This window comes from Bactrocera neohumeralis, chromosome 6 (assembly GCF_024586455.1).
Source record: "Bactrocera neohumeralis isolate Rockhampton chromosome 6, APGP_CSIRO_Bneo_wtdbg2-racon-allhic-juicebox.fasta_v2, whole genome shotgun sequence".
In the NCBI taxonomy this organism is placed as follows: Eukaryota; Metazoa; Arthropoda; class Insecta; order Diptera; family Tephritidae; genus Bactrocera; species Bactrocera neohumeralis.
In genome coordinates, this window is record NC_065923.1 from 80,309,150 (window position 1) to 80,322,642 (window position 13,493).

The 13,493-nt window shown below is 33.1% G+C and overlaps 1 protein-coding gene across 2 annotated transcripts in view; it reads right to left on the reverse strand.

Annotated features, from left to right (window-relative positions):
* LOC126761507 (cAMP-dependent protein kinase catalytic subunit 3) overlaps positions 1 to 13,191 on the reverse strand; it is a 47,919-nt gene extending 34,728 nt beyond the window's left edge. The window contains exon 1 of one of the 2 annotated variants that reach the window (XM_050477796.1): positions 12,816 to 13,191. The gene's annotated coding sequence lies outside the window, so the exon portion shown is untranslated. Of the gene's footprint in view, positions 1 to 7,042; positions 7,447 to 12,815 lie in introns of those variants that run through there. The other variant, XM_050477797.1, reaches the window with a different exon arrangement.
* Positions 13,192 to 13,493: the final 302 nt, after the last annotated feature.

A 13,493-nucleotide genomic window follows, 5' to 3' on the forward strand; every position in this document is an offset into this window, starting at 1 on the left:
GGCTGCCAACCGATTCGTGCCATTTGCATGTGTCTGCTTCATTGTCGCCATTTTTCATGCTCCAAATGAGTTTTCTTTTCTTTCTTGTGCTTATGTAGACAATATTGTAAATGGTATAAGTATGTGTGCGTGTAATTTGCATTTAAAAGTGCATATGTGTTGGCTTGGGGATGATGTGTGTCAACGGCACTTGAATGTTGCCACCCACATCAATCAAATTGCATGGGCGACCGAGGAAATTTCCAATGCACACTACAGTCGGTCGAGTGGAAAATGTAGAAATTAGTGGAAGATAAGAGGAACAAAAGCTAAAAAACAATTTAAAAAATAAGAAAAGTGTTTCCCATGAAACTGAGTTTAAAGCCTAGTTTAATTGACCAATTCTCTTAAAACAGTCTAGCCAAGAACTTACATACACGCAACTACAAACTCTACTGTAGAGTATCTATGAAGCATAGAAATAAATTGAGGTACCTAAGGTCTAATAAATGCTCCTTTCTATCCGAGGAATCACGAGGGCCCAGCACACTGATAGATTCCAGTATCCTGCTTGGTGCTATTGAGTCGATGGGCACACTAATCGTATACATAGATCCAATGGTCTTCATCCAGCGTATACAAACTGCTCTGCAGTCTTGCAACAGCTGCTCAAAGTTTTCGGCTTCATGTCACAGAACCGGCAGTTGGCACAAGAAGTTATACCCAACTGAATTGGTGCTGATTGAGCCTACAGTGCAAAATGCCACAAGTGACCGAATTTTTTCCACGGAACGTTTATTACACTTTCCAAGCTCGTGTGGTAAGCAACTTTACCTGGCGCATTGTTACCAATAATTTTCTGCGCCATTTCGCTACTTCTTGCGGAGCTGCTGCTTTGCAGTATGGAGACCAACCGCAACGCAACCTTCCGGTCTCACCATCCTGCAGGCAACTGCGAAGTGGGCAAACTCATCAGCCAGTTCATTTCCGGCTACACCATTACGACCAGTCACACAGATGAGGTGCCCTTTTTTGTGTTTTAAGATACAATTCAGCCGTGCAGTCACTACACAAAGATTTTCGGGTCACAACTCTAGAGATTTTAAGAAACGCAAAATGTTTCGAAACGTTTATAACCAGAGGTTGCTGGACTGTTATCCGAAGTCGAACTTGGTCCTAGCACCGTCCGTCCTTTGTGAAGTCAATAAAATAATAATGTGAAAGACGACATAAAACCACCAAAACAATTCCTAGTTTGATGTCAGAAAGGAATTAGGGAAATGTCAGAGACCCCGTCCGTATGGTCGTCTGCATATACGCGAACTAGTCCATCAGTTTTTGCGATATCGATCTGAAATTTTGCATGTCCTTTTTTCCTCAAGAAGCCGTCTATATCGGACCACTACAGCATATCGCTGTCTTACAAACTGAACGACTTATATGGACAGCTTGTTCATTTGACGAGATATCTTCAAGAAATTTGGCGTGGATTATTGTTTTAGACAATTATGCAATCTGCGTAGAAATCGGATAACTATAGCATATAGCTGCTATACAAACTGAACGATGGGAATCTAGTGCTGGTGTGGAAAACTTTTGCATCTGACAAGATATATTCACGAAATTGGGTATAGATTGTTTTCTAAGGCAACAATGTTATCTCCGAAGAAATTGTTCAGATCGGATAACAATAGCATATAGCTGCCATACAAACTAAAGAATCAAAATCAAGTTTTTGTAAGAAAAACCTGCATCTGTTGAAAATATTATGGCTACGTTGCAGCCGAAGTGAGCTATTTTTCTTGCTTTTACCCTTTAGTTTACTTTCTAGGCCGCTAAAGCACTGACCTTGGTCGCTAAGTGCTCAAAGCATATTATATAAATGCAGTTATATAATTGCTCGATTGCTCAGCGCTGACAATCAAATAAACTGTAATAAACATCCCTGCTGTCGGCAAACAACCTAATAATTTAATGCTTGCCTCTGGTGCCTACACCTTGCAACACTAGCCACCAAATGCCGCCTGTAGCATGTCCTGCCTGCATTTTTGCCTTACCCACAACGCCCTCGTAAAAGTAGGATATGCGCTAATGCAGTTTGCTAGTTAATTGGTACAAGACCAACTATGTCAACATTAAAAATGAAATAAAATAAGAACGCGTTGTAATAAAAATCGATAAACGAATAAAACAAATGTGGGTGCATGCGAAATGGTGGCAAATGAAGTGCAAAAAACATAATGAAATTATATGAAGTGGAAGCGAGCGCATTCATACTGGCTACTAGCTGTGGGTATGAAAATGTGCAACTAAATGTGTGAATAGATGGTTTGAATGTGTGTTGTTGTATGAAAATCAATCAGTGAAAATGCATTTATTAAATTTCATTGCGGCTCACAACTCAATTTAAGAATTTTCAAAGCACAATGAAGTTTTTCTTTTGTTTTTGTCTACTCTTTCAACTTTTGCCTTTTATCTCAATATTTATTTCAGCAATTCACTATTTACTATTTCATTTATTAACAGCAATTTCATTATTTATTTTACTTAAGTGAAATTCTCCATACATTTGAATAAATATTTTTTGCTTTCATTTCGATCTTGCCATTGCACATTTGCTTTATTTTTCATTTTCGCACTTTCACTTATCCACGCAAGATCACCAATTTCGGGCGATTTGCAACACTTTTGCGGTGTTTTACCTTTTTTTTCGACGTTTTGTGTTGCGCTTTTTCCTTTTTATTCGCTGCTTGCGCAAATGGAAAGACTGCAAAGAATTCTGAAATCGAAAAGCGAGCATAATTCAAGAGTTATGAACCAACGTCCGTCCGTCCAACGGCGCGTTCATCCGTCAGCGGCATTCACTCTCACTGACTCGCTGCTTATATTTATGATTGACGTGAATTTTGCGTTCAGCACTGGAAAATTCTAATTTCTGAACGCGTTACTAATGCCGAAAGTGGGCGTGTATTTCGGTGGTTATCAATTTTCACCTAACAAATAAATCGACACCATTTCGCTTTTGAAGAACGTAGCGCGTAATAAAAGCAAGGGCACGTAGAAGAGAAAAAGAGAGAAAGACAGAGAGCGAGAGCAGAAAACTGAATGGAAGATTCAGAAATAACACAAAATTTTGTTTTAATTATAGATTTTTACGTATGTACATGCGTATATAAACACTGTAAAATAGAATGTTTACGGTTGAAATCTAAAATAAAACGAAACCAATGAAATAATGTCGAAACGGAAGCAAATCTGCATGCTGCCGGTTTAGGAGGGAGGTTGGAATAGGTTGATAGCACGGTGATACGCGCAAAGACACAGAATTGCTTGTGATTCACAAGCTTATGTTTTAATCAGCTTGTTATCTATAATGGATAAATTTACTAAGATGTCAAAAAATCTGAGGGAAGATTCAACTTTGTAGTCAGTTAACAGTATTATTAGTAAGAACTAATATTGCTTGAAACTCGTCCAATTTTGTGAAAGCGTATGATTACCTTCAGCAGTTTTCAATACCGTTATAAATTAGTGTAGGCGTAACAAGTGTTAACTGTTAATTGAAGTCTTAAATAAACTTAGTTTATGGAAGTTACTAACTGCTTGGGTAGTTAATTCATAGTACATACTTAGATATGAGTGCGAAAAGTACTGCCCTCTCAAAATATATGATACACATAATCAAACTGTAAGGACTATCTAGGTTCCTCTGCTACTTTTCTTATATAACGATTTCATTGCGTTCCCGACAGTCGTGTCTAAGTAGCCGAAACGGGCACGGATTTTTATCCGGCCAAGGATTCTCAACTCGGCACAGAGAGCAATATTGTCATCATTATTGATATATTTCTCCACACTATCCAATAGCCTAACCAAAATTTATCTACAAAAATATATTTTCAACCAATTTTTGTTGACTGAGTCATCTCATCACACGCGGTAGCTTCAGCCGTTGAGTGAGTAATTCTTGCTAAAATATTAACCCGCTGTGAAATTTTATGGTAGACGCATGTACCATGTAGGGGTCTTCATTTGTATAAACACAAATGGGCATTTCATATATATTCATATTCAAATATAAATATATAAATAAACATATTGAAATTGCATTTAAAGTAATTGGATCAGCTGTCATTAACGCTTCAATACAAATGCTTGCTACACAGAGAGAAGCAATTTTAAATTTATTTTTATTTATTTCATTTTTTATTATTGCTTTTATTATTATTATTTTATATTTATTTATTTTTAATTTTTTTTTTGCTAAGTTAACTTTGTACTTCTCTTACTTAGGGCGTCTATTGAGAGAAATATGGCCTATTTAACAACGTTTTAAATATTTTGTTCAGTGCCTGAAGTACAAGAACAAAATACTGATTTTTTTTCAATTCATATATTTTTTATTTATATATCTATTTTTTGATTTTTATTAAAGTTAATAATACATTATTTGAAAAGAAAATTAAAGCGCTTTTAAGGTCAACAACGAACATATAAGTTCCGCCAATTACTTGAACTCATTTCAAATGTTCAAATAAACAATTTGGTTCCAAGTCGAGACAAAAAAATTTTAAGAATGGCATTGTTATTTCAATATTTGTGACGTAAGCAATTTCGGAAAAGGGATTTTGAGGTCAATTGCATGCCATTATAATTTTTAGAATTTATTGCCAATATTTTTAGAATATCATTAGAATGAATAAATTCTCCCTCGATAAGTCTATCCCGATAAGGTCTGTTAGAAACTACATTGAGGTAATAACACTAGAAACTAACAGTTAACTCTGTTTCGGAAGCACGAGTCTTTAGAATACAATATTTTGGTATTTTTCCCTGTTCCAGTAACGCAATGAAAGAAAGTGTCTTCTCCTCCGAAAAAGGGCAAGATAGAACTAACAGTCGACTCCACTTTGTAAAGACGATTCTTTGGCATATGCTCATTAGTGTTTTGCCGTGTTCCAGAAGTTCAAAATTAGCAAACTTAAATCAAAGGGTTCATCACTGCAATATACCATAAATCTGCCAGAAAAACTTGAAATTATATGTTTTTGAAAAATTTTGGTTAGAACAATTTATTAGAGATTTTTTAATTTATATTTTTTTGTAAAATTTTAATTAGAACTATTATTTTTCTTTCTGATTATGAGATAATTTCTCATTATCTAATTTTAATGATTATTTTTTTCTTTCTGTAGTTTAGTTCTTGACTTCGTCTGCTAAATTTTCGCACAATTCGCAATGATTTATATATTTATTGTTGTAGATTATACTTTGTTGCTTTGCTTATTTGTATTTAACAAATTTATAGTGTTTATCATATAGTTTGTTTTTGCAAGATACACATGAATCGTTTTATATTTTTTTTTTCTGTTTTTGCTGTCGTCTAATCCTCCCACCCGTTCTTTAATTTTCCAAGTTTATTTTTGTCAAAAACATGTCATGTTTCCAGTGAAAATTTCGCAAATAACTATGTGGTGCATGCAAGTTTCGACGTGACGCAGTGAAAACAAATATATGTGTATAAAAAAATTTTGAAAAACGAAAAAAATATCGAGGAATCAAGGCTACTTTTTTTTCTATAACTAGTCTTGAAACATTTTTCTTTGCTTGGCTGAAGATGAGTTTAGGAATATGAGCTTATTAAGCACATTTTAGTAATTTTGGTTTTCGTCGTAAAGGTTAGGTTGGGTTATGTAAGGTTTGATTAGATTAGGTTAGGTTAAGTTAAGTTAAGTTAAGTTATATTATTCTGACAGGCTCCTGAGCTACGCGTAGACAAATTTTTCATAGAGGAAAAACTTGATGTAGAAATTAAATAATGTTTACAGAGTTTGCTGCAAGATCTTCATATTTTGTTAGAAACAGAAAATGTTCTAACTATAGATTATTTTACGGATTTTTATCTTTCGAATTTCTGTTTCAAATGAGTTCACTTTCAACCAGTATAGATTAGAATGTTGTTTTACCCAGTGACCGAATACGGTAGCTCTATAATATACATTGCTTATCTGCTTTTTGTCAAACATCTAATAATGTTGAATCGAACATACCTGTACATCATATAAATGAAACAGCAATGCTAGTAGAATCCGGTACTGTTAGACCAGAAAGAGTTTATAGTCTATGCCACTTCATTTTCACGTGGCATACGTAGTGCTATAACCTCTTGACCTGCAGACCTTATAAGTTAGTAAGAGGTTATTTGACTTGAAAAAGGTATCGAGATACTATCTTGTATTGCTTTCAAGTGGAAAATGGTCACAAGAGCGCAAAGCTCGATAGCAACTCGGCGATTACTCTAGCCTTAACTTCAATTGTATATCAATAGAGCTCAAAAATTCTTGCCTAAATAAAATTTAAGTTTTTTTTTCTCGGCTATCAACGCGTAAGCGGTATGTACGCCAATAAAGAAGAAGAATTTTTTTCTTTATATTGGACATTGACCTACTTTTTTCAGGCATAATTCCAAAGCTAAAGGGAATAATAAAAAATTCGAATACTAAATCTTTTATCAAGAACATTAATTATTGAAAGAATCACATTTTTTATTAAAAAAAATATGTTTTTTCGCTTTGAAGTTATAAGCAAATAAAGCAGAGATATAGAAAAGAGAAAAATTAGTAATTATTTTTTCTTACATTTAAGCAGAAACAACACTACTTATAGAAAATTAAAAAAATCTAAAAATATCCAAAGAAAAAAAAGTACCAGATAAAAAAGTTTGAAGAGAACAAAAAAATTTGAAGAGTCCAAAACCTTATTGTAATCAAAAATTGATTTCAAAAACAAAACTTTTAGCGTTTTTCATAAGAAAATTTTCTGAAAAAATGTTTGAAAATTAAAAAAAATTATTTAATTAATTCTCCATAAAAAGATGACGGCAAAGTGCGAAGAATGAGTTTAATGTATTTTTTAATGTCGCTTATCAAGAAAAGCGGCTGGAATACATACATACATGAAAATATTATACATACATACATACATACAAACAAAGCATGTGCCATACAATCGTATTTACATAAACACAATGCCACACGCAATACCAATTTCGAAACAAACTCACCAAAAGTTGTTCGAAAAGCGAAAATGATTCGAAAAACCGCCGTGAAGTGTGGAAAAAAACAAAGAGTCACTGCTGGAATACGAATGTACGAATGCTGTGCTTGCGGTATTAACAAATCTTTGGTTTATTATATTTTTTGATATTTTTTTTCGAAAACTTTTTTCAAACCTTTTTGTAATGTTTTCTTTGGTTTTCTAATTTTTAATCTTTTTTTAAAATTTTCAAAAACTTATTTTTTAATGTTTTTTAACTGTTTTTTCTATTTTCTGGCGTAGTTTTTGCTGCCCCAAATGAGTTTTTGACTTTTTACCGCTCAATTCTATATTCTGCTTTCTTTGCTTATATTTTATTTTTGTTTTTTTTCTGCTTCTTCTTTGCTTGTTAGCAGATTTTGTTGTTGCTTACTGTTTTATTAGTATATCATTACGTATGTACATATGTGTATATTTTGTTTTCAAATCGAATGTGCACTTTCCACGCTTGTTTAGTTGTTGTTGTACACCTTTTCTTGTTTTTGTATTATTTGCTCTCGTTTCTCGGCGCTGTAGCGACGCGCTTGCGAAATTTTTAAAAATAAATTTTTGTACGAAAATTTTCACGATTTTCAAAAATCAAAAGCAGCAATTTTCCGCGCACAATAAACGAGACAAAGCGTTTGTATATACATATGTATGTATGTGTGTGTGCATGTGTGTTCATGTATGTAATAGCGCGCGGTTGGCAAATGCGCCTGCAAGCCGTGCCGCACGGCAGACGTTGCGTCTATGCATACACATGCATATACTTGGATAAATGCCTAATTGTGTGTTGTTATTGTTGTTGCGCTTGTGAATTAGCGGCAGTATAGCTTGCGCCTTTGCTTTGACTTGTACTTGAAGAATTTATCACTTCGGGTGGGATGTGATAATGATTTCTTCCTCACCTAATATACTTTTTCCCTCCCGCTCCCGTTCCCAACCCTTCTTCTTGCTTGCCTGCCTGCGAGCAAATTTTGCTCATATACTCTGAAGCTTCTAGCTCGTGGTTTATATATGTATTTATTTATTTTTTTTTACTTTCTTTACTTTTTTGCTTCCAAAATGAGCAGCAAAAGCCGCATTGAAATTTGAAAATCTTTTTCAGCTGATTTGCCTTGCCTTTCATTGCGTTTTTGTAATAAAATTTCAAGCGAAAAATTCGAAAATTTCAAAATTTCACACGCTCTGCATTTACAATTTGCTAGCGCTAATAGCGCGCTAATGTTGGAACATGGCGAAAAACATAAAGCGAAAATTGAGGAAAAAATATTAAAAAAAAAACAAGAAAAAACTGTAGTTGTACTCAATTTTAATTTTTTTTATACTTTTGGTTAAATTTTGCTTAACTTTTGGTTAATTTTTATATTCTTTCTGTCTGTCTGTCTGTATATATGCGAAGTTTTTGAAATATCGATCTTAAATTTTTCGCACGCAGTTTTCTCCTTAAGAAGCTGATCATTTTCTATGAAAAACTTTTTTATTTTAAAAGATATCTTCACGAAATTTGGCGCAAATAATTATTTATGACAATATTGTAATGTCCGAAGAAATTATTCAGATCGAATGACTATATCATATACAGTCCCTGGCCAAATTATTAGACGCATCACTGATTTTTCGTAGTTACCTATTTTAATAGCCTTTTTAGTGTAAAATAATGAGACAAGCCTTAATTTTTATAGCCAAACCTTTTTGACTAATAGTATTCTTTACTTATTTTCAAAAAAAGACGTAACAATAATAAACAATAGTAGGTAGGTAGGGTTATGACAGCGAGAAGTCGCATTCATGTTTGAACATGATCCGGTTGCGTGCGTGATTACTAACAGTGTGGATGTGTTTCAGTATCGTTTTTGTATTTGCAACGTGACTTTTGACTTCTCGGGTGTTTATTTTGTTTAGAAAAGTTATTAACGTGATTTTTTTTTTCGTTTTATTATATTTTAAGATGGGTAAAGTGGGGGACCTTTCACCACGCAAAAAAGCCGAAGTCAAGGCTCTCATTAATACAAAACTGTTTTCAAACCGTGAAATTTCACGAAGATTGAAGCTGTCTGAAGCTAGTGTGCGACGTATTAAGAAAAAAGTTGAATCATGTGAAGATTTGAGTCCGAAAAGAAAAACCAAATGCGGCCGAAAACCGATTTTTACCCCAAGGTCAGAAAGATGTCTTAAGAAAATTTGCACAGAAAATAGATTTGCTACCACCAAATCGATTAAATCGCAGTTGGAAGATGCTCAGATAAATGCTTCTGAGCGTACTGTTCGCAGAAATTTAAATGACTTAGGTTTTAAGGCCTGCCGACCAGCGAGAAAACCCAAACTAACAGCTGCAATGAAAGCCAAACGTTTGAAATGGGCTAAACAGTGGCGTGACAAGGATGTCGCTTTCTGGAGATCGGTAATTTATGCTGAATTATATTATTAATAATATATATACATACATATTTAATAAATAGAATTCAGAATTGCCTTATTTTTAATATTTTTTGTGAATTTTACAGGTCTGCTTCAGTGACGAAAGCACCTTTGAAATCTTAGCCAACAAAGCTCAATTTGTGCGTCGTCGTAAAGGTGAAAAATTTAATCCAGCCTGCATCGTTCAGACTGTTAAGCACCCCACAAAGATCATGATTTGGTCTGTCATCAGCGGCAAGGGCACAGGGCGTCTGTACGTTGTGAAAGGCATCATGAGACAAGATCAGTACAAGGAAGTCTTGAGAACTCGACTGCTGCCACAGGTCAGAGAGTGGTTTCCAAATGGGGAACCATTCAATCCCCTTGTTGGATTGGCCTGGCAACAGTCCCGACATGAATCCCATAGAAAATTTGTGGGAGCTCATGAAAAGGGAGGTGGCTAAAGAGCTCATCACAACAAAAACACAGCTCTTGGAAAAAATCATTCATGTGTGGAATCATCATCCTCAAATGCAGGAGACGGTCCAGTCTTGCATCGACAGCATGCCGCGCCGGATTCAAGCTGTCATAGCTGCAAAAGGTGGAACTACAAAGTACTGAAGTTTATAAGTAGTATTTCCATATTCTCTTTTGAAAATTAATAAAAAATATATTTCCATTTAATATATAGTTTTATTTACACTCTAAACATTTACAAAAAGGTAAACTATATATATCAGTTAAAAGAATAGGTAATAACTATTCAAATATGGAACACTACGAGCTGATAACTGAGATTTGCATAAAAATCAATAGTGCGTCTAATAATTTGGCCAGGGACTGTAGCTGTCATACAAACTGATCGATCAAAATGAAGTCCTTGTATGGAAAACTTGTTAATTTTACGAGATATCTTCCCAAAAATATACAAGATTTATTGTCCAATGCAAGGGTCTAATCTCAGAACAAATTGTTCAGATCAGACCACTCTAGCTATATGCTGCCATACAAACTGACCGAGCAAAATCCAGTGCTTGTCTTAAGCCATTTGTATTTATGAAGAATATTGCAGCTTGACGTTTTTTCTTTGTTTTTCTCTCATTTATTTTATTTTTTTTCTCTTATTTCTTTATCTATAATTTTTCTTTCATTTATTTTTTTTTTCTCTTATTTCTTTATCTATAATTTTTCTTTCATTTAATTTTTTTCTTCTTAAATCTGCTTCTTTTATTTCTCTTATTATTATTTGTTTGGTTGTCAGCACAATTAGTGCTCGTTTTTTCCAATTTTCCACAGAACAACAGGCCAGGCAATCTTTCGGCGCACAAAAAGTGCGCTTAATGATCTAGAATTTCCGGTTTATTTTTCTTATTTTGTTTGCGAAATGTTCGAATTTTGCGCTGAATGAACAAAAGGCATGTTTTTTGTGTGTTTTCTGGTCCAAAGATTTTGCGCAACTACTGTATGTGTGTGTGTGTATGGTAGCACTGACATACAAATCTCCATATGAGCTTGGAAATCTAACTATTGCATCTAACTTCGGCCAACACTCAGCACAAGCAGCAAGTGACGGCCAGAAAAATGCAGCACAAGTTAATTACAGCAGTTATTGAAAGCAGGGGCGGATTCAATGCGCTTATGTGGTTAGTAATATATGTATATCGTCACCTAAAATGAAAATCACATAACATCACTTTTTATGAGTTTACAAGTGCAAGAAAAACGGTATAATAAAAACCACTGATATTGAAGCAAAAAGTGTTTTGGTTATAAAGTGGTAATATTTTGCATATATTGGTCAACGGAAGCTTAAAAGTTTATGATACATATGTATATATATGCACAATGATGTAGTGAACCGAATGCAATAAAAACTGAATTTGGATTTTTTGATGATACATTGTTTAGCATTTTAAGTGACGATATGTAAATATGTTTGTAGAGTGCCAGAAAAATCATGAACACGATATTGTCAAGGCAGCCTTGTTTCGCTGCAAAAGCTAAAGTATGGGAAAACAGCAACAATATGTGAAAATATTGAGTTTCTGTCCACAATTTGACTGTTCGAGTCTCGAAATAAATCAGCGCTGATAAACTCCAGCATAAAGGGCAACTTTCTTTCGTTGGTCTCCCCAATGCCAAAATCCTTGGCAATTTTCATTTAGCAAATTGTTGGTAGTATCTCATATTAACTATTCGAGTCTCGAAAGTGATCGCTGTTACAACCAAAAATCTCGACACTTCAACCATTTCTGTTTTTATTTATAAAACAAACATAACTAAAATGTTTTTTTGTTTTTGAAATTTTTTTTTAACTTATTTGTTTTTTTTTGCGAATTCTGAGTTCCTGCTTGTTATTATTATTTCATATAAATATTTAAATAAAAAAAAATTGAAATAAATAATTATTTCTTTCTTTTCTTTTTCTTTCAGAACCCAATTTCAAATGTAAGTAAATATTTTTTCTTAACTCAGACTGCCATTTTCATAAATTTTTATATTAACTTTTCAAAAATCTAAATAAAATACTTTTCTTCCCATTCAGAACCCAATTTTTAAAATTTGTTTTTTAAGTTTTCAAAAATGTAAGTAATTTTTTTTTAATTCAGAGTTCCATTTTCATAAATTTTATTTCTCTTGTTTCATTCAGAACCTAATTTTAAAAATTTTTATATTATTTTTTTTAAAAAATGTAAATTATATATATTTTTTCTTCACTCAGAGTTCCATTTTCATAAATTTTTATACTAACTTTTCAAAAATCAAAAATTTTCAAATAAATGTTATTTTTGTTTTTTCATTCAGCACCCAGTTTTCAAAATTTGTATATTAATGTTTCTAAAATGTAAGACTTTTTTTTCTTAACTTAAAGTTCCATTTACATAAATTTATATACTAACTTTTCAAAAGTCAAACATTTTCGAATAAAATATTATTTTTTTTCATTCAGAACCCAATTTTCCAAATTTGTATATTCTTTTTCTAAAATCTAAATAAAATAATTCTAACACATTATAGCAATAATATTTGATAAAAAATATTTAGCTGTTATATAAACATTATTACACACAAATAACTGTCAAAAATTCAAAATTTTTCTAAAAAAAACCTTTCTGAACACTGTTTTTCCTAAAACATTTCACTAACTCGAATTTTACGCTGCACTGAAATTTCTTTTATATATAGTTTGTCTATATGTAAACACAAACAAAAATAAGTTCTGGAAACTAGTCACGTAGCTAATTAGTAAACATACATACGCTAGAGCTAAAGTAACTGTATTGCAGAAGAGTAAGCAAAACTTCCGTTATTTCTTTAAGAAATCTTGCAAAAATTTTGTTTTAACTTATTTTATTTACCTTTCCTGTTATATTTTTCAAAAACTCATATTATTTATAATTAATTTTTTGTTTAAGATTTTTTAACTTTCTTCACTTTTTTGTTTTCAAAAGTTTTCAAATCACTTTCAAGAGTTGTTTTTTTTTTCAATTCACTACAACTACACAGTTTTTGCAGTACTTGTGCACTTTCAATTCTACTTTCAAAAATTATATTTTTTTCAAAAATAAACTTTTTCTTTGCTTCACTCGCTTTTGTTCAGCCGCTATTGCGAACCGTTTGCCTCCAAGTTTTGTACGTAACTGAATCAGAAAGCTACGCGAAGGCGTATAATAAACACACAGCAGCCAAACAAACTGCAGACGCTCGACTAGCCGCTAAACAGCCAGTTAGCTCGAATACTGCGCGCTAATGCTGAAGATTGGCAGACAACAGTCGGCCGGTCAGTCGTTTAGACGACAAGCAAGCCGGCAGCACGATACTCATACGCCCCGCAAACCGCGCTGACGTCCACTAACTGGCGTTGATGAGCTACACTAGCGTTCAAGAAAATGGCACCAGTATGTGTTTGAAACTTAAGCATATGAGTTGTCTTGAGGATATATAAAATATTTTGTTCTCAATTTTCTTCATAAATGTTTATATAATCTGAAAATTTCTTAAGAAATCATCTTAGAAGCTCTCTTGAGTCGCTTGAA